Source organism: Lycium barbarum, chromosome 12, assembly GCF_019175385.1.
Source record: "Lycium barbarum isolate Lr01 chromosome 12, ASM1917538v2, whole genome shotgun sequence".
In the NCBI taxonomy this organism is placed as follows: Eukaryota; Viridiplantae; Streptophyta; class Magnoliopsida; order Solanales; family Solanaceae; genus Lycium; species Lycium barbarum.
The window spans coordinates 12,181,149-12,207,696 of record NC_083348.1 but is presented as its reverse complement, the minus strand read 5'-3'; the positions used below and the strand labels follow the sequence as shown (position 1 = coordinate 12,207,696).

Here is a 26,548-nt window from a genome sequence, read left to right as displayed (position 1 = left end):
CTGAACTGTCACGCAGAAACAGCACCGCTATAGTACTGCTACAGTAATGTAGCTACAGTACCGTCGGCCCACCCACTATAAAAGGGTTAAAACCCCATTTTATTCATCCAAAATGTTCCAAAACATTCCAGAAAAATCAGCAAGAAAAAGGGCCCTTAAATCCCACATAAAAGTGAGGATTTTGAGTGAAATTTGAAGCTACAAGTACTAATCGAAGTCCGGGCAACGCATAGTCACAAATATGATTTCATTTTGGAGTTGGAGGAGCTTGGGAGCAAGTGAAAAATTGAAGATTTTGTTACTTTGGTAAATACAAGGTATGAATCATTAAATTTCTTTCTTTATCAACATGGATTAAGAAATAATTGCAAGAATAAAGGTTATATTTTGTTGTGTTGAGGTTGTTGAATTATGGATTGAGGTTTGAAGAAAATTTTGGATAAAATATGTATATAATCATCTTGTAGAATGTTGAGGATGTTGTTATTGATGTGTTGGTATTAATTTCAACTTCCTTACGAAAGTAAAGATTATTAAATAGTTGTATCACAAGTGGGTTGGTTGAGAAATTTGGAAAATAGTGTGTGGGTTGTTTTATGGCATATGTTGGTGTTGGAAATGATATTACGACTATTGGTATTGTTGTTGATGTTGTTGGTTATTGAATTGGAATTTCGGGCGAGGCATATAAATAGGGGGGAAATGCTGCCCGAATTTCGACAGAACCTAAAAGGATTTTAATTAAAGTTTCGAGTTGAGCGTATGATGATGATTCTAATAATAGTATGAATGGTTGTATATGTAGATTACGAGGCTACGAATAATCTTCAGTGGATTGCAAGACAAGAAGCAAGTTGGAAGTCAAGAAATTATCCTTCAGGTATGTTAAGGCTCGCCCCTTCTTTCAAAGCCATGATCTTTAGGTTATGGTTTCATAAATGTTTCCGTATTTTCCTCGTCATCAAAAGTTAAATGTCCCAGATTCCAAAGCATGATTTCCTTCTTGATATTCCATAAATGTTTTCCAAAGTATACCTACTTTCCAAAACAAAAGGTTGTGATTATGTGAGATCTTATGATAACGGCAAAGACTATGTTTTTCAATGACAACGATGATGTCAAAAGTGAGAATACAATTTTGATGACCATGATGAGAACGATCTTATGTTTAAAGGTTTCAAGTTTATGATTTCAATGACGATATGAGAATGTCGAGCTATTTATTGATTTCTCAATCTATTCATGGATAGTGACGTTATTTCTAAATCTTCCAAAGTATATGAATTGATGCCTTATGAGATTTACGATCCTATTCAATGTTTTCTCTTAATTCTATTCTTTATCGATAGTCTCACCTTAAAATAATTGTTCCTTCAAGGTGAGACAAAGCGACGATGAGTATTTCATAATATAATCGGAGGCTACCGACCTTACGTCACTCCGATACAGTTGTGGCTTTTGATTGGGCTCTTATGCATGCTTTATATATATATATATATATATATATATATATATATATATATATATATATATATATATATATATATATATATATATGTATGTATTTTCTCACACCGCGCCGCGCTATAGTCGGCCGGGCAGGCACGTAGATGTGCACACCACTGCAGTGGGCATGTTATGATATTGCCCCGGACACGGGAGGCCTGGGCGCAGGCTAGTGATGATAACACCGAGCCTTAATGTCCGGGCATGTTACTATTTATATATCACACCGCGCCTTAATGGCCGGGCATGTTACTATGTATATGTATAAAAATGTTTTTTTTAAGGCTAAGCATGCATGACATCCGCCCTACGAGGCATCCAGATGTATAGGTTATCTCTCTTATTCCTTGTTATTTTTCATATCTATATTATGTTGTTACTCATGCCTTACATACTCAGTACATTATTCGTACTGACACCCCTTCTTGTGGGCACTGCGTTTCATGCCGCGCAAGTGCATACAGATGAGTAGAAGACATTGCTAGAAGATGTTCCAGCGGGATTGGCGAGCTCCATTTCTTTCCGGAGTGTTGCCGAGACAGAGTATCCATGTCATGGTATAATGATTTATGTTAGAGACTTTGCAGACAGAGTCACGTATTTAGCCTGCCAGTCTTGTATGCGACTATATAAGCCGATGTATTCGTTATGTATCACTTTACAGATTTATATGATTATAAATTTTATTTGATTCGAGAAAGATAAAAAGAATGTTTTTGTTAAAAGTTTTCCCTATGCATTTTAGTTCATGACTTAAGGATTATGAGTACAATGAGATCCAGCGGGTTCGCTCGGCTCTAAGTAAGGGTCGGGTACCCGTCACGCCCTATCGGGATTGGGGTGTGACACGGACCGTATAAATTATACGGGCCGTATAAGTTAGCCATATAACTCCCAGTTTTCCGAAGTTGCTCTCGTCGCTTCGTTTGGTCTCCAATCCTTATGTAACCTTCTTAGCACTTGTTTAATACTTCATTAACAATCTAAGGAGCGTTATAACTCTTTTTTAAAACATCATTAAGTCAAAATTAACTCAGTACTTTGCAAATCCTTCCCGAAACACGACGTACACTTCGCCTTTCTTAACGAACTTTCTTCTCTTGCTTCAAACGTCCTTGGAATCTTAATGAAAATCGTTAAGTAACCTTTCTTACTTGTAGGCACATCGTGTTCATCTCACCCTGCGTTGGTCCATCTACTATACAACGACATGAAATTTTTTGAAGTGTAACAGAACACATGTTGCAAACCACGATGGTCTATGTACACCGCACAATGGACACCGTACAAGTAGTGCTTCTAGATTTTCAACGCAAACACCACCGCTGCTAACTCTAGATCATGAGTGGGATATTTCTTCTCATGCAACTTCAACTGCCGAGAAGCATAAGCACTCACCTTCTTTTCCTGCATCAAAACAGTACCCAAACCAGAACGTGAAGCATCACAATAAACAATAAAATTCTTGCCCTCCATAGGCAATGCCAAAATCGGTGCTGCAGTCAACAATGTTTTGAGCTTTTGAAAGCTCTCCTTACACTCGTCGGACCATTGAAATGGTACCTCGTTCTGAGTCAAATAGGTCATATGAGAAGCAATAGAAGCAAACCTTTTTACAAACCAACGATAGTAGCTAGCCAGACCCATAAAACTACGGATCTCGGTAACTGATGTGGGCCTAGCCCATTTCTTGACTGCCTGAATTTTCTGAGGATCCACCATAGTACTCTCTTTCGAAATAGCATGCCCCAAGATATCATCAATGAACACTATTATGAATGAGTCTAAGTATACCAGAATTTACACTTGGAGAATTTAGCATACAATTCCTTCTCTCGGAGCACTCCAAGAGCAATTCTCAAATGTTTCTCATGCTCTTCCTTACTCCTAGAGTACACCAGGATATCATCAATGAACACTATTACGAATAAGTCTAAGTTGGGCTTGAACACACTGTTCATCAAATCTATGAACGCAGCTGGGGAATTTGTAAGCCCAAAAGACATAACCAAGAACTCGTAGTGCCCATACCTGGTCCAAAAAGAAGTTTTAGGAACATCCTCTGCCCGAATTTTCAACTGATGGTACCCTGACCTTAAGTCAATTTTAGAGAACACAGAAGCTCCCTGTAACTGGTCAAACAAGTCATCAATATGAGGAATGGGATACTTATTTCGGGCAGTTACCTTATTTAGCTGACTGTAATCAATACACATACGTATTGACCCATCCTTCTTCTTAACAAACAGCACAGAGGCACCCCACGGATAGGCACTCGGGCGAATAAATCCTTTACTCAGAAGATCTTGCAACTGCTCTTTAAACTCCCTGAGTTCTGCTGGTGCCATCCTATAAGGTGGGATGGAGATAGGACGAGTCCCTGGGTCTAAGTCAATTCTGAAGTCAATATCATGATCCGGGGGCATACCAGGCAAGTTCGTGAGGAACACATCCGCAAACTCGCGTACCACCGAAACCGAATCAAGGGATGGAGTATCTGCACTGGTATAACGGATATGTGCTAAATAAGTTAAACAATCCTTCCCTACTAGCTTCCTAGCACGAACAAAGGATATTACTTTCTTAGGGAAGGGACTAAGGTTACCCTTCCACTCGAGTCTAGGTGCCCCTGTCATGGCTAATGTAACAGGATTAGAATGACAATCAAGTATAGCATAATGCGGGGACAACCAACTCATACCCAAAATAACATCGACGTCTACCATGTCTAAGATCATCAAATCTGCCCAAGTATTATACCCCGTAAAAGAAATTGCACACGAAGGGTAGATGCTATCCACTACCACCGAATCCCTAATAGGAGTAGACACAAAAATAGGAGTATCAAGAGTATCACACATTATATCCAAACTCACAGCAAAATAGGTAGATACATAGGAAAAAGTAGAGCCGGGATAAAACAAAATAGAAGTCATAAGGTCATAAACTGAGATAGTACCTATGATAACCGCATCGGAGGCCTCCGCCTCGGGTCTACCTGGAAAGGCCTACAAATGACCACGCCCTCCCGTACCCTGTGAACCACTGCGATTAGCATTACCAGTCTGAGCCTCGCCTCTGCCCAGCTGTTGTCCACCTCTACTTGTCTGAGGACCGCCTCGGTTAGGCCGGGCACCACCTCTACCCACGGTGTGGCCGCCTCGCCCTACCGGTGCACGATCCTTACCCCCTCGATCTGGGGCAAATGGAGCTCGGAGAGTCTGATACTGAGTCCCCTGCCCACTCTAAGTGTGGGACAATACCTCTTAATATGCCCTATCTCACCACAATCGAAGCAAGCACGATCCAGCGTAGGCCACTGAATAGATGCTGATGAAGCAGTGTAGCCTCCATGCTAACAGCAAACCTGGTAACTTGCCCCTGATGGGCCTCCAGCTAACGCCTGCATCGCGGACTGAACCGGATGCCCTAAATATACTTGTGAACTCTGACCCCTCGAGAAGGAGTTGCTGAACATCCCACCCTTGCGGGCCTTCCGCTCTATATGCTTCGCATGACTCTCCTACCTAATACCCTCATCCAAGCGAGGTGCCACCGCTCCTACGTACTGAACCCCCAAAGCCTGTGCTCTATCCAGATCTGGGGTCGCTACCCCTGTGCCCTTACCTGCTGGACCCACTAGTATAGCTCCGACCTGTGCTAACCCATGCAACAGATTAGCACTTGTGCCATCGCGTCTGGTATACCCTGAGCAGCTGTAGCTCCTGGTGGAACCGGTACTGCCATTGGCTGGGATGGTATGGCTGCAACTCCCGCTGCCTTGTTAGGGACCACTGGAGGCACGGGGTCAACCACTGGGACGCCGTCCAGCTAGGGCCGCTTCTCTGCCATCTCCTCTGCCTCCACCTCTACCTCTAGCTACTGTTGCTCGTGTTCTCACCATCTGCGAGAGAACGAAGGATAGTCAGATATCAATTTGAATCAGCAAATACCAATTGGAATCAAGTAGCACGAAAGGAGAAAGAAAAGGGAGTTTTCCTAGTGTTCGGCAGCCTCTCGAAGATAAGTACAGACGTCTCCGTACCGATCTACAAGACTCTGCTAGACATGTCCTGGTACGATGAGATTCGACGAACCTAAAGCTCTGATAAAACATTTGTCATGACCCAACCCGCCATGACCGACACCCATCTAAATCCTAGTGGGCGAACCAACATACAAACATTTATCCATTCAATCCGGTTTTATATTAATCCAGCTAAACAATTATTACTCATTTAAAAACAAAAGAATAAGTAAATCATGCCATAAATACTGTAGTAAGTGCGGAAATTCTAACTATTACAATCCCCAAAATCTGAAAGTCATCATACAGGACTCTAAGCCAAAAACATGTCTAAGAATCTGAAGTCTAACAAGTAAGTAATTCACAATGTCTAGAGTACGAAAAGACATCATAGCAAGAAGATCTTCGGGCGGCCTGGCATGGAAGAAGCTCACCCCAAAATCCGTCAACAAATAACCTCCACGCTAGATGTGTGGACGACCAGTGGTCTTTATAACGAAATCTGCACTCAAAGAATGCAGCAAGGTAGTATCAGTACAAACACTATGTACCGATAAGCATCGACTAAGATTAGTATCATGCATATTTCGTAAAATTAATAGAATAAAACAAGCCAGTCAACAGTCATGAATATCAGTAAACCACAGCAAGTCAACCAAGAATAATCACAATCCAATCACCAAGATGTGAAGAATCACAATCACGTAAGTCAACAACGGAAATAAATTTACCATAATAACCACACGCACTGTACATACATGCTAGCTGATGTCTTAGCTCAGTAGTAATAACCTGCAGGGGACCCATGGTGTCCATGTACCAACCGTTCTGGAATACTCCTCGGACCCGAGCACAAACCTCCGCTCCGGAACGAACCTCGGACGCCGGACATAGCAATGTACCTCTCTTTTTCGAAACTATTCGCGAACCATGAGCCTATAATCTAGGTAACATGTGTACCTTTTCATACCTCTTACAGAACAGTGTTTCTTACCTTTCAGTATTAATACTCAACTCATCATTTCATGTCACACTACCATCGAGAAGATAATATTAGCTTCTCATCACAACACATCTACTGCAGATTCAATCACACAGGAATAATGGCACAAAGCCTACACAAACACTCAATTCGCATCCACATAGGATTTTAGCCACACAATATCGTGCATGAAACTAGACATGCTTTGTCCTAAGGAAATCACAAAACATACAATCAACTAACCAAAGTGTAACTCAAGTAAACCGTAACCAACTTCAAAGTAGAGCTGGAACAATGCCTGTCATTCTGCTACAGCCTTTCCTTTCCACAAAGCCTCAAAACGTTCACGATCTAAAAATAGAAGGCTCAACGAGTCAAATTGCTCAATTTACAAATACCAAGGCATGAAATACCGTTCCCTCTCCCCATTCTAAGGGTGGATGATTTTCTAATTGATAGACAACCTATCAAAGTCCCTAATATTCATAAACCATCAATTTATACCACACTCTATCCAATATTCCTATTACAAATAGTTTTCTATGGCAAAGACTCCATTTTTATAGAACCTTAGGTCTCAAATCACTTAGTTTACTATTCTAAATGTTCAATTTATGACAAATAGCAACTAATCAATCGATTTAAATGATAAATACGGGTTACTAATCCCAACCCATCAAGTTTAGAAGGTTTATTGATGTTCTAGGGTTCCTACTTCACTTTCACCATTAAAGACCCATGAAGATGATTACAACAATGGAGGGAATGGAATGGTAGAATGGAAAGCAAAGAGACTTACCTCTCAAGGTTAACTTGCCCTAGCTTGAAAATCCTCCCTAGGTGTTTGTGGGGGAGTGTGCTGGTGTGTTAAGAATGAAAATATAAAACTAAGGCATTAAAAACCCGATTCTGCCCTCCCGTTGATCGCTGCGGCGGTCACTACACTGCTGCAGTGGTCCGGCTATAGCGGCCAAGCCATGGCTATAGTGGACCCAAGATAAATTCGCTCACCACTATAGCGGTCGCCACCCCGCTATAGCGGCATCGCCGTAGCAGGAAATGGCCCACCACAGCTGCCCCAAGAGTAAGTAGCTGGCCACTGGAAGCGATCAGCCCATCGCTGCAGCGGTTCTCCCACCACCACACCGGTGAATTTTGGGCAGTAAGCTCGATTTTCTGTCCATTTTTCCTCCTATCACCCCACATTTCATTCAAGGCCTCAAAAACACAATATAAAACATGCATACATACAAAACGACGTCCTACGAATCCACCTTGCAGCCTCGGAATTTCCAATGGAGTCCTGAATTCCCATAACGACCGGAAGGGTCATTACAGTTGACATTTGATGAGACTCAAGATTTTGATAGTGTTGTGTGTCATGAGGATAGTCATGAAAATGAGAATGCTTTGAAAGGTGACATTTGTCTTTTTAAGAGTAAGATGGTATGCTTTGATTCACCATTGTTCATAGAATCTTCTCTCTTAATCTATGTCTTAATAAAAGAAAACATGACTAGTGAGGATAATGTGCATAGTGGATTGAATTGTAACAATGAACATGTAGCCACCTTTGGAGGCTATGATGAGTCTTGTGGTTCATTATGGACTGGTAGCACTTTTCCCTATGATGGAAATTTTCCCTTGAGGAGTTGCAATCCACTTATGGGAAGGGGAAGTGTTGAAAAGGAAGGTGATGCTTGCCTACAAATTGCTAGTTCCTCCTTGTATGCTCAAAATCCTAGTAGCCTAATGCATGATATTTTTCTTGAACCTAGCAGTGAGGCTACACTTGAGGCTGACATAGATGAGGAAGTTTTTTTGCGTGACACCTTTCTTTACTACTTATTTGCATATGATGATGCTCATGTTTGTGTTGGGGGTGCATCTTATGGTGAGGGAGGTTCTTATGGGGTAGATGGTTGTGTTCTTGACCATGGTAGGTGAATATTCTTCCCATTTGATCCCGGTGATACCTTGTGTGACTTAGAGACACTACCTTGGAGGAGTCCTATTTGAAAAATGAGGTTCCATTGTGCTTAATGTTGAATAGGACTAATGTCATACTGTATGCTTCATATTTTGAATCTGGTTTTATTGCTTTGTCCTTAAGTCATGAACCTTGGAGGAATCAACTTCTTGATACCTCATATGTGCAAATGTTATTCATGATAATTATTGATGTGTGGACACACCACAAGTTTATCCCTCCTTAGAGTGAGAGTGTGGTTGTTGTCTTTTGTGCTAACCCTCATACTTTGAGGACCATGTTTTCGTATGTCTTCCCTTGGTTTTGCTAGGTTCCGATAGGACAAATCCTTCTGAATAAGGAGAGGATTATATGATCCTAAATGGTACAAATGACTCAACTACTCAAACTTCTCTAAGGATTTGTGTTAGAAGCGGATTCATGGAGGATGAATCTTTGGGAGCATTTAAATGGAGTCATTGGAGGGCCTTCAAGCTATGGAAGATAGCATGGGAGAAGAAGTCAAGAGTCCAAGGCCCAAGGCTTGCCTCTTCAAGTGGCTACAATTGCAAGCTTGGGTGATTCTAGGCAGAAAGATGGCTATTTATGCAAAGGGCTATTTGTACAAGTGGCTACTTTGCGTATGGCGAGTTATGCTTACGAGAAGGTCATGCATGCAAGATTGATTAGGGGTCATCTATGCAAGTAGGGACGTGTTTGGCCATTGAAGTACAATCCTTGAATTGAAGACTACACTAAGAAAACTAGCCAAACAAGGCCCTTATTTCATTAGAGGTAGCATTGTGATTGCCTGTTAGTCTTCTTTACTTAGCTTGTATATATATCTTGTCTTTCATTTGATTAAGTAGATTGGATGAATTATGTATTGAATACTCTAAGAAGTGATAGTTTGTTTGGCTTAATAGCCTTTAGGTTTAGACTTAGTTAATGGTGGATTCCATTATTGGTTTTGAACCAATTTCCATTGATTTCATGAAGGGTTGTTCATTTGTGGATTCAATTGAATTTCCCCTGCCTTGATTTTAAATAGTATAGGTTCTTTGAATTGAATCAAATTGAGAGGGTCCAAGTTTCATATACTTAGGCTTGCTCATAAGTTCATTATTCATTGGGTCTTGCTTTTATCCTTTATTTCTCATCCCCTTTTTCTTCAATTCTCATCCCAATTTTTTGTTATCCTTTAATTCCGCGTTTTAGTGTTGAATTGGTGTTTTTTCCCCAATTCAAATCTTATCAGCACCTTCCCATGATATTGAAATTAGCTGCTACTCAAGAAGAGATAACATGATTAGAAGAAGCTCTTCACATTCTAAATGACAGTGACCAAAGAGAAGCATACTCTCATATCTCTCTCAGGACATTATAAGTATTGAAGACATTGTATACTTTCAAATTTCCTACTGCTTCAAAATACTATCAAGGAACCTGGTTCTTATGACTCAAGTTAGTAGTCTTTCCAATGCCTATATATGTGTTTTAAACTGCTAACATGTCAGGTCATAAAAAATCTTCCCGCCCTAACAGTACATCTTTCTTGGATCAATCCGGTCTATAAGAAACCTCAGGTATTAACAAATCAGATTTTGTTTCTTGTCTCAAATATTTAAGGCTACTGTTTGTGTCTCTCTCTTTCTAAACCCATCTTCTCTGTTCACTTTGTCAGCGTAAGATTCACAAACTCAAATCCCTCTTCTTCCTCTAAAAAACTTGGCCGAGATTAATCATGTTTAAAAACGAGTCCACCTCTCAAGCTATCTCAGTCATAAAACTCCTCCCCTCACCTTCTAAAAACACATCCTCAAATCTCGTTCCATTTGGAAAACTAGTTTCAGACGGAAGCTGTCAAGCAATTCCAGTCTCCAAATTCCTCCAAACCACTAAGGAAATCAACGCAAGGGATGATGAAGTGGAAGTTTCAAATAACATCATGACCTCTGAGAGGTTAAATGCCAATATCCAAAAGTCTGTTGCTGAAAAGGCAAATTGTGAGGATATACAGGACTCAAAAAATAGAGGTGCCACTAAAGAGAATGAAGTTGGTGCAGAAATTTCAGGTAATTATAATTCCTTTGGCTATGAAAAAGGAGCAGAGAACTCCATCTTAGTTATAGATAATAACCTATTAGAGAAAATAGTGGAATTGTCTAATATACTGGAGAGTAAAAAAGAAATAGGGGTCGGGTTTGATGATGCCATGCAGGCTGAGATGGACAGTGCAAAGGTTCAGGGGAACAAAGAAAGTACATGGAATCGTTTATACTTTTGACTACTCCCACCATGGTTGAGATTCCAGACCCCTCTAAAGTAATTATAGTTACTATGCGTGCTGTTGTGCACTTAAGAGGACCATCTTTGGAGAAGGAAAGGTCTGGCAATTCCTCTGAGGAAGTAGACTCATATAGTGATACCATTCTAAGTACCATAGTCAAGAGATTCTCAGACCCTATAACACCAAGAAGTGGGAAATTCAGGAAACATATTGCTTATAAAGCTCCAAACACTAGGCAAAGGAGAAAAGCTAGGCTTGAGTCCACCCTAAAGGCAAACAAAGAAAAATCGGTGGATAAGAAGAAAGGGAAATTTGAGAAGAAAGACTGTGCATTTAATGTCGTTTACTTCAATTTTATAGGTTTATATGATTGAGAAGTGATCATGAAGAAATCAAATGAAAAACAAGTCAAAAAGATGTCTCAAAGTGAAGAAAATAACAAAAATGGCTAAAATTGCAAAAACAGGGCAGTTTTGCAAATCTGAAAATATGGGGCTGTTTTGGTCATATTTTGATGTGGAAATATTGGGGAGCTATAAAAGCAACACTTGAAGGAAAATATCATGATCTTTGGCACAAAACACAATTCTTGGAGGCTAGGGTTCTCCACCACACTTTGGAGTTGAAGATTTGAGTTGAGAACTTTCTTAAACGTTTCTCCATTTCTTTGATTCCTTGCTTTGTAATGAATATCTAAGTGTGTAGTATTTATTTTATTCACTTCAATCTTGATTATGAAACTATTCTATGATTAAAGTGTTGGATGAAACTCTTGTTTTGCTTATGTATTGAATGATTTTTATTGCTAATGAAGTGAGTTAATGTGATTTTAATTAATCTTGTTCTTTAATGTTTCTTAAGGGATTAGCTAACCCTAAGACCCGCCCATTCACTCCGATTTGAGCTCGAGAGAGGAAGATTGAGGTTGGGAAAGATTAATGAACAACAATTTGGGGCTTTAAAACCCATCTAATAACTTGAGCTAGAAATAGGAAAGTTATTTGAAATTATATTGATTGTGCTTAATATCACACTCTAAGGCTTGAGAAATCTTAGAGTGAAATTCATTGATTTGGTCGAGAGACTTTTGATGAGATTTTAGAGATCATTATCTAATTAGCATAAACTCACTCATAGTTGTAAAATCATGAAATACATTGGATCGTTACTTGAGCGTAATTTCCTATTTATCCATACTTGTGGCCATTGATCATTTTACCCGCTTTCTAGTTAGTTTTATCTTTTTCAGTTGTTAAAACAAAAATTAAATGTTGAAAAAGTGTTTGTCTTAGCGTAGTTGGTACTAATTCCTTACTTGTTTAAATTGCCTAGTATATTTTTCCCTGTGGGATTAACCTCGACTCATAGTTGGGTAAATTATATTGCATACGACAGTGTACAATTTCTCTTTGAGGAGTGGATTTGGACGTTATCAATTTTGGCGCCGTTGCCGGGGAACAATTTGGCGTATTTGGGTTAGTTTGGGATTTAAGCTTACTTGCTTTGATCCAAACTTGTGAATATTTGTGTAGTTATTTTCTTAGTTTTTGTAAATGACATCATATAATGAAAATTGGTCGGATGGTAATTGTTCATACTTTGATGACCCTTGTCCTTATTATGGAGGACCACACTCATGGCAAAATTATTTGAATTCTCCCAGGGGCAGATTGTGTGCACAATTCCAAACCTATGAGTGGAGTATTTGTGATAGGTGTGGTGGTCAAAATGGTCATTGGGATAATTGTACTTATTTGTCTTTCCCTTCCCCGAATCCCCACTATGATGATTCTACTTTTGATTTTGATGATAATAGGAATATATAAGTGGAAGAAGTCTTAAATGCTCAAAATGAGAGGAAAATACTCATGTTGGAGACCACTCTTGGAAAAGAGGAAAAGTATAACTTAGCACTCGAGGACTTGAGGCAACCACTTAATGACTAGAGGCAAGCAATTAATTGTAATGACAAAGCTATTCACACCTTGGAGGGTCACATGAAATGATTGGTTGAGGCTCATAATGCTCACCAACTTGAGGGTGTTGAAAGTAGACAAGAAAGTGTCCAAAACAAGAATTTCTCCCTAGGTGAATTTTTACAAACTTTGAATGACACTCACCATGAAGAAATGGAAATTGTGAGCCAAGATTGACTTATGACTCAAGCTCAACAACTTGGAGCCTATGGGGATCACTGTGAAGGCATTTCGTTGTTGATGGAAGAATTTCTAAAAATTCATGTTAACCAAAGTCAAGAAGTGGAGCTACTTGAAATTGCTATAAGGAATTGGAGGCCGAATTGATTGCGAAAATTGAGACATGTAATGCTCAACATCAAATGGTCATTGATAGTAGTTTTGAGTTGATTTCCATAGACGAGGAGGTCAAGATTGATCTTGAAGAACTAATCGTGGAATGCTAACCAGCCGACCCAATTTTAATGAAGGATGCCGAGATTGAAAAAACTGATACTAGAGTTGCATAAAAAAGTTCATGAAATGGTTTTTGAAGACTAGTTCATTTTAGGTAAGGATGTCAAAGATGAGGCAAATTTGAAATTTGAGCGCATTGGATCACATTCCAACCATTTTTCAACATTGTGCTTGGTTGAGGAGATGGAACTTGAACTAACCGAGCCTATGGAGGATTCTAAAAATGAAGAAGAAAGCATTTTTATTTTGAAGTTTGTTGTGCCAAGAAGACAAAATGACATTCCTCACTTAAAGGCCAAAAAGTGCAAAATGCGATACTCGAGAGTTGCCCTATTAGCTGTCCCACCATCGCCTCGCGAGCATCACCGGAATCTTGATTCAAAGTTGGGGCGCAAATTCATATCTTCCAAATGGAAAGAAAAGTTATAAAGTGCCGCGACGTTAAATTAAGCGCTTGGTGGGAGGCAACCCATCGTTTTTAAAATTCTAAGTCATTTTTGAAATTTTATTTTTTAGGATAGTTTATTTTATTATTTTTGATCATTCTATCAAGTTTCATAATTTTTGGAATTGATTTGGACCAACTTGGGATGTTGGAGTGGCACACAGTGCCAAAAAAAAATGCATAAAAACTGTTGTAGGATGAGTTCTTGATATTTCAATTTTGGGCTCAGCAGCGACAAAACGCGGACCACTCTTGGGGTTTTTTTTTTTTTTTTTTTTTTTTTTTTTGTTCTTGTTATGTTCTTAATATACCCCAGGGTAAGTGATTAAAATCTTTTTTTTTTTTTCAAAAACAAAAGCACAAGGTCCCTCTCTGTTTTCGTTTCCTTCTGGACACCACACAGCAACTCCCAAAAATTAGCTATTGATAATATGAGACTTTTAGTGTGGTACACGGCAACATACAACAACACATCAGCACACACACAACAAGTCCCATATTTTAACTCTCACACACCGCAACTCCCGTCCCGAACCTCTGCTTCTCACGCAGCTGCTCACACCAACGTTACTACCAAGTAAGTACCTCGTCTCCTTCTCCTTCTTACTTCTTTGCAAGTCTCATTCTTCTCTTTTTCCATGATGTGTTTAATGTGAAATTTGGGACACACTTCGTGCAATTTTGGTGTTGTTGGTTGACTGAGATGAAGCTATTATTGATTGAACTATAATTCCCTTTAAAGTGGGAGGTAATTCAATTGCTTAGTTGTTTCAAAAAGTCATTGGATTTTTAGGCACGCAACTTGTTCGATAAATTGTCTGATAGAAAATTTAATTCGCCAGTGAAGTTTGAGTAACCGAGCGACATTATGAGATGAGTAGAAGTAAGTGTAAAGTTGTTTGGAAAGTATTTTATTCAGATTGTGTGGTGATTTCTTTGTGAGAGCTATCTGAAATGAGCTTTAGAAGTAACTTCAATCATGAATAATGCACTTGTATTTTCTTATTGATCATTCAAAGCCTAGGCATCTTAGGTTGCTGCAAAAGTTCCTAGTGCATTAATTTTACCAACCAGAGCTCAATTCAATTATCCAGTACTCTTAGTGCAAATAGCTTTTATTGAACTTTGGATTGAGCTTGTTGTGCTTACGCTTGGAATGATTGATTTGATTGAACATAATCTGCACTTCAATTTGTTTTTTTGAATGGTGACAAGGAGAATGTTCTTTTTAATTGAAGTTGGGTTACTGCTGCTGATATCCCTGTAACGATCCAAGGTACTTTGTGACACAAAATGGCATCAAGTTAACATGGAACAACTCAAGGAGAAGTGGAAGATTTTCCCACTTAAATGCACTAGCTCAACAACATCATCTTTTCAGGGAGTTTGTCTTAACTTTTGCTTTAATTATATAGTTACATTGAGAACAATGTAACATTTTAAGTTGGGGGAGGCTTTATTTTGATAGATACTTTTGTGATGGGATATGATATGTCATGATGGATGATAATTTGGTAGATTGATTTTATTTTGGTATTTTATTAATGACATTTATATTAGTATATATATTTTTTTTCTTTTAATTATTATTTTCTTTTATTTTTATTACTAGCTTCTTTAGTTTCTTGTTGTTTAGTTGTAGGAATGGTGTTGGGATGTGATTTTTTTCCCTTGGCCAATTTTTTGCTTGCTTGGTACCAACACATTTAAACCTTGGCATATGAATTTTTGAATTTTGAAAAAGAAAAAAAGATTGAAGTGAGGATTCTTGTTGTGACTTTTAGACTCAATTTTTGGTTCTTATTTTCACTAATTAGTCTCTTTAGGCTATGAGTGGCTTTTGGAGTTCATTTGTTTCAATTGGGTTTTCATGTGCCATGTGTGGTGAAGTTTTCACGGGTTCTTTTTCATTATTCGTAGTCTAGAACTTGCCGGGAATAAGTTTCAAGGTGAAATCCTAGACTACACTTGGTTTGGAAAATGATGTTAGGCCTTACTTGGAACCTTTTTGTGCCTTAAATTTTCTACCCTTGCATATTTTTCCTAGTCAACCCTTTTTGAGCCTTTAACCTTTTCTTTGATAACCATGTTACATTCTTTACTCTGTTCGTCATTGATCCATCTTTTGGTACCCTACCTCCTTAATGCGTTGAAAGTGCAAACATAGGCTAAAAGCCTAAGTTTGGGGGTGATGGTTGGTAAAGTGTGATGTGGAAGTTGCTTGAAAGGTGAAAATGAAAAAAAGAAATAGTGGTCTTCCTTGAAATTTTGAAAAAAAAAAAAAAGAACAAACAACAACAAAAAGAATGAAGAAAAATGAAGGATGAATAAAGAGTTGTGAATAATGGAAAGACTAGATGGTGAAATGAAAAGATGAAGAAAATGGTAGAAAAGTTTTAAAGGAAGTGTGCTTTGATTATTGAAAATTGTAGTGTTTAGGGAGATTTTTGATTCACCATTTCAAATTATGCCCCTACCTTAACCAAAAGCCTACATTACAACCCTTTAAGTCCTAATAGATTTTGAACCAAGTGTGTCTACATTAGTGGAGAAATATATGAAGGACAAACTTATGGTACTACTTGTGTGCATTTGAACATCTTTGTGTGTGTGTGTGTGTGTGTGAGAGAGAGAGAGAGAGAGAGCTAATTCTTTCCATTTGATATCCCATTTTTGTTTTAAATTGCACTTTGTGAGTTGGGATTATCTCTTAATTGTGAGGGCACGTGAGAACTTGAATTGTGAATTTGTTCCAAATTTCAATTTAGAGGAATGAACAAAAGAATGTTGTTTTTTGATAAAGAGGCAACTTTTGAAGCTTTAGTGTCATGACTTGATTGCTACTTTGATTAGTTTGGTATTTGCACACTTGAAAAAAAAAAAAGAGTTTTTGAGAAGTTGGTGATTCATATGTTTTGGATTAATTGTTAGTGCCAATCAAATTCATGTTTTTGTGCTTAAAGTAGATCTTTTTGACTTTGTATAATATTGGTGAACTATTGAGTTGAGTCCATGGAAGGGAATTGTAAGTTTTGATTTGCTTGAGGACAAGCAATAGTTTAAGTTTGGAGTTTGATAAGTTGGTATTTTTCAACTTATTTCTTCTTTAATCTTAGATTGTTGTTATGTTTTAATTGAAAATTAGTGCATTTAATGTCGTTTACTTCAATTTTATAGGTCTATATGATTGAGAAGTGATCATGAAGAAATCAAACGAAAAACAAGTCAAAAAGAGGTCAAAGTAAAGAAAATGACAAAAATGGCTAAAACTGCCAAAACAGGACAGATTTGCAAATCTGAAAATATGGGCTGTTTTGGTCGAATTTTGATGTGGAAATATTGGGGAGCTATAAAAGCAACACTTGAAGGAAAATATCATGATCTTTGGCACAAAGCACAATTCTTGGAGGCTAGGGTTCTACACCACACTTTGGAATTGAAGATTTGAAGATTTGGGTTGAGAACTTTCTTAAACTTTTCTCCATTTCTCTGATTCTTTGCTTTGTAATGAATATCTAAGTATGTAGTATTTATTTTCTTCACTTCAATCTTGATTATGAAAATATTCTATGATTAAAGCGTTGGACGAAACTCTTGTTTTGCTTATATATTAAATGACATTTATTGCTAATGAAGTGAGTTAATATGGTTTAATTAATCTTGGTCTTTAATGTTTCTTAAGGGACTAGCTAACCTAAAGACCCACCCATTTACTCCGATTTGAGCTCGAAAGAGGATGATTGAGGTTGGAAAGATTAATTAACAAGAATTTGGGTTTTAAAACTCATCTAAACATTTGAGCTACAGATAGGAAAGTTACTTAAAATTATATTGATTGTGCTTAATATCACACTTTAAGGCTTGAGAAAGCTTAGAGTGAAATTCATTGATTTGGTCGGTAGACTTTTGATGAGATTTTAGAGATCATTATCTACTTAGCATAAAATCACTCATAGTTGTAAAATCGTGAAATACATTGGATCGTCACTTGAGCATAATTTCCTTTGTATTCATACTAGTGGCCATTGATCATTTTACCCGCTTTCTAGTTAGTTTTATCTTTGTTAGTTGTTAAAACAAAAATCAAATGTTGAAAAAGTGTTTGGCTTAGCGTAGTTGGTGATAATTCCTTACTTGTTTAAATCGCCTAGTATATTGTTCCATGTGGGATTGACCCCGACTCATAGTTGGGTAAATTATATTGCATACGATCGTGTACACTTTCTCTTTGAGGAATAGATTTGTCACGACCCAACCACGTAGGCCGTGACTAGTGCCCGATCTGGGCACTCAAACACATTCCAATACACAGCAGAAGCCGACGAGGCTTTATTTCAAATTTAGCTAATTTCCAGAAAAATTTCGGCAGAGTTTCCTTTGTTTTACGGACTATCCCATATACCCTGCACGCAGAAAATACCAACAAAGGCCACACAGGGCCAACAGAGTAACATTTAAATATATGCGGACCGGCCGCCGCGGCGAATGGGGTCGCCCAAACACAACATATACACACAGCTGTACAGAAAGATCCCAACCCACAAACATGTCCACAGACCTCTAAACAGACCGATAGTATCATATGACGGGACAGGGCCCCGCCGTACCCATGAACGAGCATATACATATATAGAAGTGACAGACTATACCAAAAGATGGCTCTGAATAAAAGAGCGCTCCAAAAATAGCAGAATGAGATCCTAAGCGGACGGATCAGCAAACCTGTCGTCGGTACCTGCGCGGCATGAAAACGCAGCCCCCGAGGAAAGGGGGTCAGTACGAAATATGTACTGAATATGTAAAGCCTGAGTTGCAGAAACAAAATCATAACTGGTATAGAACGTACAGAATAAACAGAAAAATCCAAAGTATCAGATACATAATTTCAAAACATGCAGAGTGTGTACAGAACGTATGTCATATCAAATCCGGCCCCTGCCAAGGGACTCGGTAGACAGAACGTGGCCACCCTCCCGACGCTGGTGCCACAACACAGAAGAATCAGAATAGGGGCATAACCCCGTAACATAATATGTCATATCAGATGGCCATAGTAAATCATATCAGAACAAGCGTACATGGCACAGCATACTCCACAAACCCATGTACGCGTATACCTGCCCCCTCACATCGAGGCACGGCGAACAATGCAAGGGATCACGCTTGACAACATATCCTAGCCCGGGCTCAGTGTGGGAAACATTGGGGCATCCACGAATGGAGTAGTGAGAGACTAATGCAAGTAAAATATCATGAATGTTTCCATAGACTCGATGAGGCATATCAAAGACAAACCGATCCAATGAAGTCGGAAGGAATCATAGTAAATGAGTTTCGAGTATCAAAACAATTTATCAGACTTAATGGAATATTTAAAACCATATTCGTTAGGTAATTAAAAGGGTAGTCGAAACGTTTCTTTCAAAAATCGTTCGAAAAGGAGACTTTAGTACATTAAGGGCAAAACCGGGAATAGCGGGCCCACCTCGGAACAAACAAGGCGGTGGACTCAAATTACGCCCTTTAAGCTTATGGGGTCACCTATAAAGGTTTTACGGACATTCTATAGCTTTTCAAGGAGTTTAGAGAAAGTTTACATAATTTCAGGAAAAACATATCAAAATGGTTCAATTCTACTGAAGGAAAAACTGAGATTTCCTCTTGCGGATTCCGATGGCCAAAAAGGTCTTTTGAGGCCCGAATCCGATCCTAAAACACTTAGACATGCCAAAAGAAGGATCGGGGTAGCTTTACATACCTTTCAAGCTCCTTACGCCTTTCCAAACACACTTCCCGTTTCGTCAAAAATCTGCAAATGGTCATGTTTACCAATTGTAAGTTATAGATGCTACAAATTCAATTCAACTCTTATTTGCCTACCGAAATTTTGGCAGCACTTCCCCTATACATATAGCACCCCGAGAATTCAACTCGGCTATAAATCATCAACAACAACCCAAACGGCAACATCAATATCAACAATGAATCATTAAAAACACAAATATCCTTCAACTAGTCATTTTTCTCATAAGTTGACATAACCTTCATTCTGACCCAAACTTCCACTAATATCAATAATTTCACATTCAACAAAAATCAAGATCATCACCATATAGTCCTAGAAACATTTCATATCGTTTGCCTTAAGATATACACTCGATATACATGATATACAATCTTCCGCCAAAATCATAACTTATGCAAAACAATAAATCTTTGGCATACAACTTCATGATAAGTTTCCAACTTCCAAATTCATCAATGATCATCATAATTCACAACCAAATAACTTCATTTCCTTAATGTCAGAAAATCATACTAAAACGACATAAGTTTCTACATTCCAATTCAATACAAACTTATATCATTCTAACTTCATTTACATATCAAGCATCACAATAACACTTTAACACACTAAACAACTTAATTCATTTCTATCCCAATTCCAACATACTATACGACCATATGCTTATTTTGGCAACTTCAACTAAATCATTCAACTTTCAATCCCAATATGAATTCCACCATACTTACAACTAGAATACAACATAATTTCAATTCTTCGTTAGCATATAATGCATGCATATACACGGCCATACCTCAAATTTCCAAACCCACTTTGCAAACTTCCATTTTCCCATATAATCAACACATTTCTACATACTACAACACAATCAAAACTTCATAACACAATAAAAAGGTAGAAATTCTTACCTTTTCTTCAAGTCTTCTTCACTTGGAGATGTGATCACTTAGAGGAATCTAAAGCTTCCCACTCCAAACCAACTATACCAAGTTGAAAAGGGACCTTGAATTAGTAGGAATTCAACAAGAAATTAATTTTTAGAGGGAGATTTTTGATGGTGATTTTCCAAAGCCAAACCCGAAATGGGTTCCTTGTCTTGCTCTTGGTTTTTTTCTTCTTTCTCTTGAAACTTCTAATAGATGACAACTAATATAATATGGTCCCTTTATTAACTTGTCACATGACCAAGCACATGACTAATTCATGTGGATCATGGGCCAAAGCTTGGCCGGCCATGCCCCTTAGTTTGGGCCTCCATTCCATTAATTTTTTTTTTAGCCCAATTGGTTGCGGATCTTATTTTGTAATTCCCGAAAATAATTTCCGAAACTCCAACTTTTCCCTTGGGCTTCCCCGACTCTTCCACATTAATATTCTTTCATAAACAACTCATGTGTTAATTAGAATCAATTATGGCCTTACTTCTTAAAAGTCAAGATTATTTCTAATTTTCCAAATGTGCGAGAACACGGGATATAACATCCTCCCCCCCCCCCCTTTAGAACATTCGTCCCCGAATGTTAAATTAATCTTATAGGGTTTGAAATGGTTTCGGGGGAGTTTCTGTTTATAGACAGCACAATTAGTACACATTCATTATCGAAATGGAATTAAGCAAAGATTCGAGATTACCTGTGGGCATAGAGAACAAATGAGGATATTTCTTCTTCATCTCCTCTTCGGCCTCCCAGGTCATTTCCTCCCTATTATTGTTTTGCCACAGCACCTTGACAGAAGCTACATCCTTGTTCCGGAGCTTCCTTTCCTGGCGGTCTAGAATGGATACGGGCTGCTCCTCGTAAGATAACTGCTCCGTCACCTGAAAATCATCTGCAGGAAATATTCTGGAGGGATCACCGATGCATTTGCGGAGCATAGATACATGGAATACCGGATGTACCGCTTCCAACTCAGATGGCAGATCTAACTCATAGGCGACATTTCTAATTTTTCGCACAATCCGATAAGGCCCAATATAACGCAGACTGAGCTTCCCCTTTCTGCCAAACCGCATCACGCCTTTCATAGGCGATACCTTCAGGAATACCCAATCACCAACCTGGAATTCCAAAGGACGACGTCGTTTGTCAGCGTATGATTTCTGTCGACTCTGGGCTGCCAATAGTCGCTCCCGAATAAGTTTCACCTTATCAATGGCTTGCTGGATCATATCTGGGCCGATTAATTCTGTCTCGCCAATATCAAACCAGCCAATAGGTGACCTGCATTTCCTGCCATACAGAGCCTCGTACGGATCCATCTGGATGATGGAATGGTAGCTGTTATTATAAGCAAATTCAATCAATGGCAAGTGATCCTCCCAGCTACCTCTGAAATCGATAACACAAGCCCGCAACATATCTTCAAGTGTCTGGATAGTGCGCTCGGCCTGTCCGTCACTCTGAGGATGGAAAGCTGTGCTCAGGCTCAGCTGAGTCCCTAATCCTTCCTGAAAAGATCTCCAGAAGTTCACCGTGAACTGAGCACCTCTGTCAGTGATAATAGATATAGGAACTCCATGAAGCTTCACTATTTCTTTAATATAAAGCCTGGCATAATCCTCGGCGGAATAAGTAGTTCTGACGGGGAGAAAATGGGCTGATTTTGTCAGCCTATCAACAATAACCCAGATGGAATCATACTTCCGTGGAGTGCGAGGCAACCCTGTAATGAAGTCCATATTAATGATCTCCCACTTCCACGTCGGAATTTCCATTTCCTGCAACAGTCCACCCGATTGCGGGTGTTTAATTTTGACCTGCTGACAATTTGGGCACTGGGCGACGAACTCTGCAATATCCCGCTTCATGCCGTCCCACCAGTATAAGCATCGGAGATCATGATACATCTTTGTAGACCCAGGATGGACCGAGTAGCGAGCATAATGTGCCTCGCTCATAACCTGCTGCCGAAGGCCTGCAATATCAGGTACACACAACCTGCCCTTAAATAATAAAGTCCCGTCCGGAGTGAACTCGAACGGAGTCTTCTCCTTATCATAGGTTGCGTCTCTGTATCGTGCCAAAACAGGATCTTCATATTGATGCCGCTTGATATCTTCCTTAATAGATGATTCAGAAACCCCTCAGACAGAAATCCGTGTACCTCCAGAATCGGCCAGACGAACCCCAAGATTAGCCAACTGATAAATGTCACGTACTATCTCTCTCCTGTCTGGCTGTAAATCTACCAAGCTGCCCATAGATTTCCGGCTAAGCGCATCTGCAACAACATTAGCCTTGCCCGGATGATACAGAATATCCACATCATAGTCTTTCAGGAGCTCCAGCCACCTCCGCTGCCGCAAATTAAGCTTTTTCTGCCTGAAAATATACTGGAGACTCTTATGATCTGTATAGATATCAACATGAACGCCATATAAATAATGTCTCCATATCTTCAGGGCATGGATCACCGCTGCAAGCTCCAGATCATGAGTAGGATAATTCGTTTCATGCTTTTTCAATTGCCGAGAAGCATAAGCTATAACTCTGCCGTGCTGCATCAATACACAGCCCAATCCCACGCCAGAAGCGTCACAATAAATAACGTATCCATCGGGTCCCCCTGGAAGAGTCAGAACTGGGGCTGTAGTCAGCTTCTCTTTCAGCAACTGGAAGCTTCGTTCACAAGCATCAGTCCACTGGAACTTGGCTCCTTTCTGAGTTAGCCTTGTCAAAGGCGCTGAAATCGAAGCAAACTTTTCCACAAATCTTCTGTAATAGCCAGCTAACCCCAGGAAACTACGTACCTCTGTGGGCGTCGTGGGTCTGGGTCAATTTTTCACGGCATCAATCTTCTGTGTATCCACCCGGACACCATCAGCTGCAATAATATGCCCCAGGAATGCCACTGAAGCCAGCCAGAATTCACATTTTGAAAATTTTGCATATAATTTCTGATGCCGGAGTACCCCAAGTACCGCTCTCAGATGATCTGCGTGCTCTGCCTCGGACCGAGAATAAACCAGGATGTCATCGATAAATACAATTACGAACATGTCTAAGAATGGCCTGAATACCCAGTTCATTAAATCCATAAATACCGCAGGAGCATTAGTCAGCCCAAAAGACATAACTCTGAATTCATAATGCCCATATCTGGTCCGGAATGTTGTCTTAGGAATATCGGCCTCCCGTACCCGTACCTGATGATAGCCAGACCGAAGATCTATCTTCGAAAAATACTTGGCGCCCTGCAACTGATCAAACAAATCGTCAATTCTGGGGAGGGGGTATTTATTCTTTATGGTTACCTTATTCAGCTGTCGTTAATCAATACACATACGCAACGACCCGTCTTTCTTACGCACAAATAATACCGGGGCTCCCCAAGGCGAAGTACTGGGTCTAATGAAGCCTTTTTCTAACAGATCCTTCAACTGCTCTTTCAGTTCTTTCAATTCTGCCGGTGCCATTCTGTATGGGGGAATAGATATCGGCTGAGTATCTGGAAGCAAATCAATAGTAAAATCTATCTCCCGCTCTGGAGGAAGGCCTGGAAGCTCTTCTGGGAACACATCTGGAAATTCATTAACCACGGGAACTGACTGAAGAGTCGGCGTTTCTGCTGTCAAGTCTTGTACCCGAACCAGATGATAAAAATAACCCTTTCTGATCATTTTCTTCGCCTTAAGGTATGAAATAAACTTACCTTTCGGCGATGCTGTATTACCGGCCCATTCTATAACTGGCTCCCCGGGAAACTGGAAACGAACTACCTTATTTTGGCAGTCAACATTAGCATAACAGGAGGCTAGCCAGTCCATTCCCATAATAACATCGAACTCGACCATATCTAACTCCACCAGATCTGCCTTAGTGTCACGGCCACATACAATTACAGAACAGTTCTTATATACCTGTTTTGCTACAATAAAGTCCCCAATCGGTGTGGCTACCTCGAACGGCTCTATAGGTTCAGATGTTATACCAATTTTACAAGCAACCAGAGGCGAAATATATGACAAAGTCGAACCTGGATCAATCAATGCATACACAGACCGAGAGAAAACCAATAATGTACCTGTAACGACATTAGGCGATGCCTCCTGATCCTGGCGGCTGGACAGAGCATAGATGCGGTTCGAAGGACCGCTAGTACTAGAAGCTCCACCACGACCTCTGCCGCGACCCGCTGGTGCTGAAGTACCCGGCCCCGTAGGGCGCATAGCCACTGATGAAGATGAAGACCCGGCGGCTGATCCGGTAGGCTGCGCTGCACCACCCGAACTACCCTTATACGGGCAATCTCTCACAGAATGGCCCTGACGGCCACAAGAAAAACATGCACCAGTGGCTCTGTAGCACTCCCCAGGATGGTATCTGCCACAGTAAGAACACTGAGGCCTAGGTGGCCTCGTCTGACCAGAACCCCTGTCTGTCCGCGAACCTGAAGCCCTGGAGCTCTGACCTGCTCCTGAATAACCTGGGCTATCAAATCTACGACCTGTAGGCTGTGGAGGTGCGCTCTGTGCCGGCTGGGATAGATGTCTGCTAGGCTGCTGCGGCTGCTGAGGCTGCCTGCCCCGAAAATCTCCAGAATACCCAGATGATCTGGCCCTCTTGGGCTGTCTCCGATCCTGGCTCCTATCAGGCTGACGCTCCCTATGCCGGTCCTCCATGCCCTGGGCGTGGGCCTGAATCCGGGCAATATCCACGCCGGGCTGAGCAGCCAATACCAAACAGCTGTCGACAAAATAACGGTCCAGCCCCATAATATACCTGTGCATCCTGTCAGCCATAGTAGCTACCACAACAGGTGCGTATCGGGCCAATGAGTCGAACTCCATACTGTACTCTCGAACACTGCGACCCTCTGTCTCAGCTATAAAAATCTGTCAGCCTTGGCCCGCCGTAACTCCGGAGGCAGAAAATGACTAAGAAAAGCCTGAGAAAAATCATCCCAAACTGCTGGGGGAGCGCCGTCGCCTCTGGATAACTCCCATGACTCGTACCAATTTGCCGCTACATCATACAACCGGTACGAAGCCAATGTGACTGACTCTGTCGCGGAAGCATTAATAAAATGTAAGGTGCGCCGCATCTTCCTGATAAACTCCTCGGGATCCTCCTCGGGCTTTGTCCCGAAGAACTCTGGAGGGCCACAAGTCAAGAACTCACGAGCTCTCGAACTGTCGCGCCTATATGCTCGGTCACCTCCCAATCCGTGCCCCTGAACCTGTCCCGCCACAAGTCTGGTCAATAGCTGGACTACCTCTCTCATAGTCTGATCCTCAGTCCCTGGCCGTGGAGCTGGAGGCTCAGGTACTGGAATCTCGGGAGCTGGCGGTGGAGCCGCCCCCCGACCTGCAGCTGCTCCAATCTCCTCTACGTGTGGCGGTGTGGAAGAGCCCTCTGCCGGGGGCAAAATATCAGGAGCAATATGAGCATGGGCCCTGGTAACCCTCTGGGCCCGACTAGTCTCTCCCACAGCTGCTGCCTTGTCCTTTTGGGCCGCTGTCGCCTTTTTTGGAGGCATAACTGCAAATGTAACAATTCGTTAGGGAGGAATCATCCTGATAACACAGCCCTATCGCACGATCTAAGACAGAAAGAAGGGTAGTATCCTAAATGCCCTATAGCCTCCTGTTTATAGGTATGGTGCACAACACACCGATAAACAAGACTCTACTAGACACGGTCTGTAGACATTCCGAGGACGAACCGCTCTGATACCACTTTTGTCACGACCCAACCCCGTAGGCCGTGACTAGTGCCCGATCTGGGCACTCAAACACATTCCAATACACAGCAGAAGCCGACGAGGCTTTATTTCAAATTTAGCTAATTTCCAGAAAAATTTCGGCAGAGTTTCCTTTGTTTTACGGACTATCCCATATACCCTGCACGCAGAAAATACCAACAAAGGCCACACAGGGCCAACAGAGTAACATTTAAATATATGCGGACCGGCCGCCGCGGCGAATGGGGTCGCCCAAACACAACATATACACACAGCTGTACAGAAAGATCCCAACCCAAAAACATGTCCACAGACCTCTAAACAGACCGACAGTATCATATGACGGGACAGGGCCCCGCCGTACCCATGAACGAGCATATACATATATAGAAGTGACAGACTATACC

General features: G+C 40.5%; 1 long non-coding RNA gene across 1 annotated transcript; it reads left to right on the top strand.

The window, feature by feature from the left end:
• The first annotated feature begins 13,390 nt into the window (after positions 1-13,390).
• LOC132623574 (uncharacterized) lies at positions 13,391-17,282 on the top strand. The gene is made up of 2 exons (XR_009576293.1): positions 13,391-14,228; positions 14,890-17,282. It is a non-coding gene; the product is annotated as an uncharacterized LOC132623574 (long non-coding RNA).
• The last annotated feature ends 9,266 nt before the right edge of the window (positions 17,283-26,548 follow it).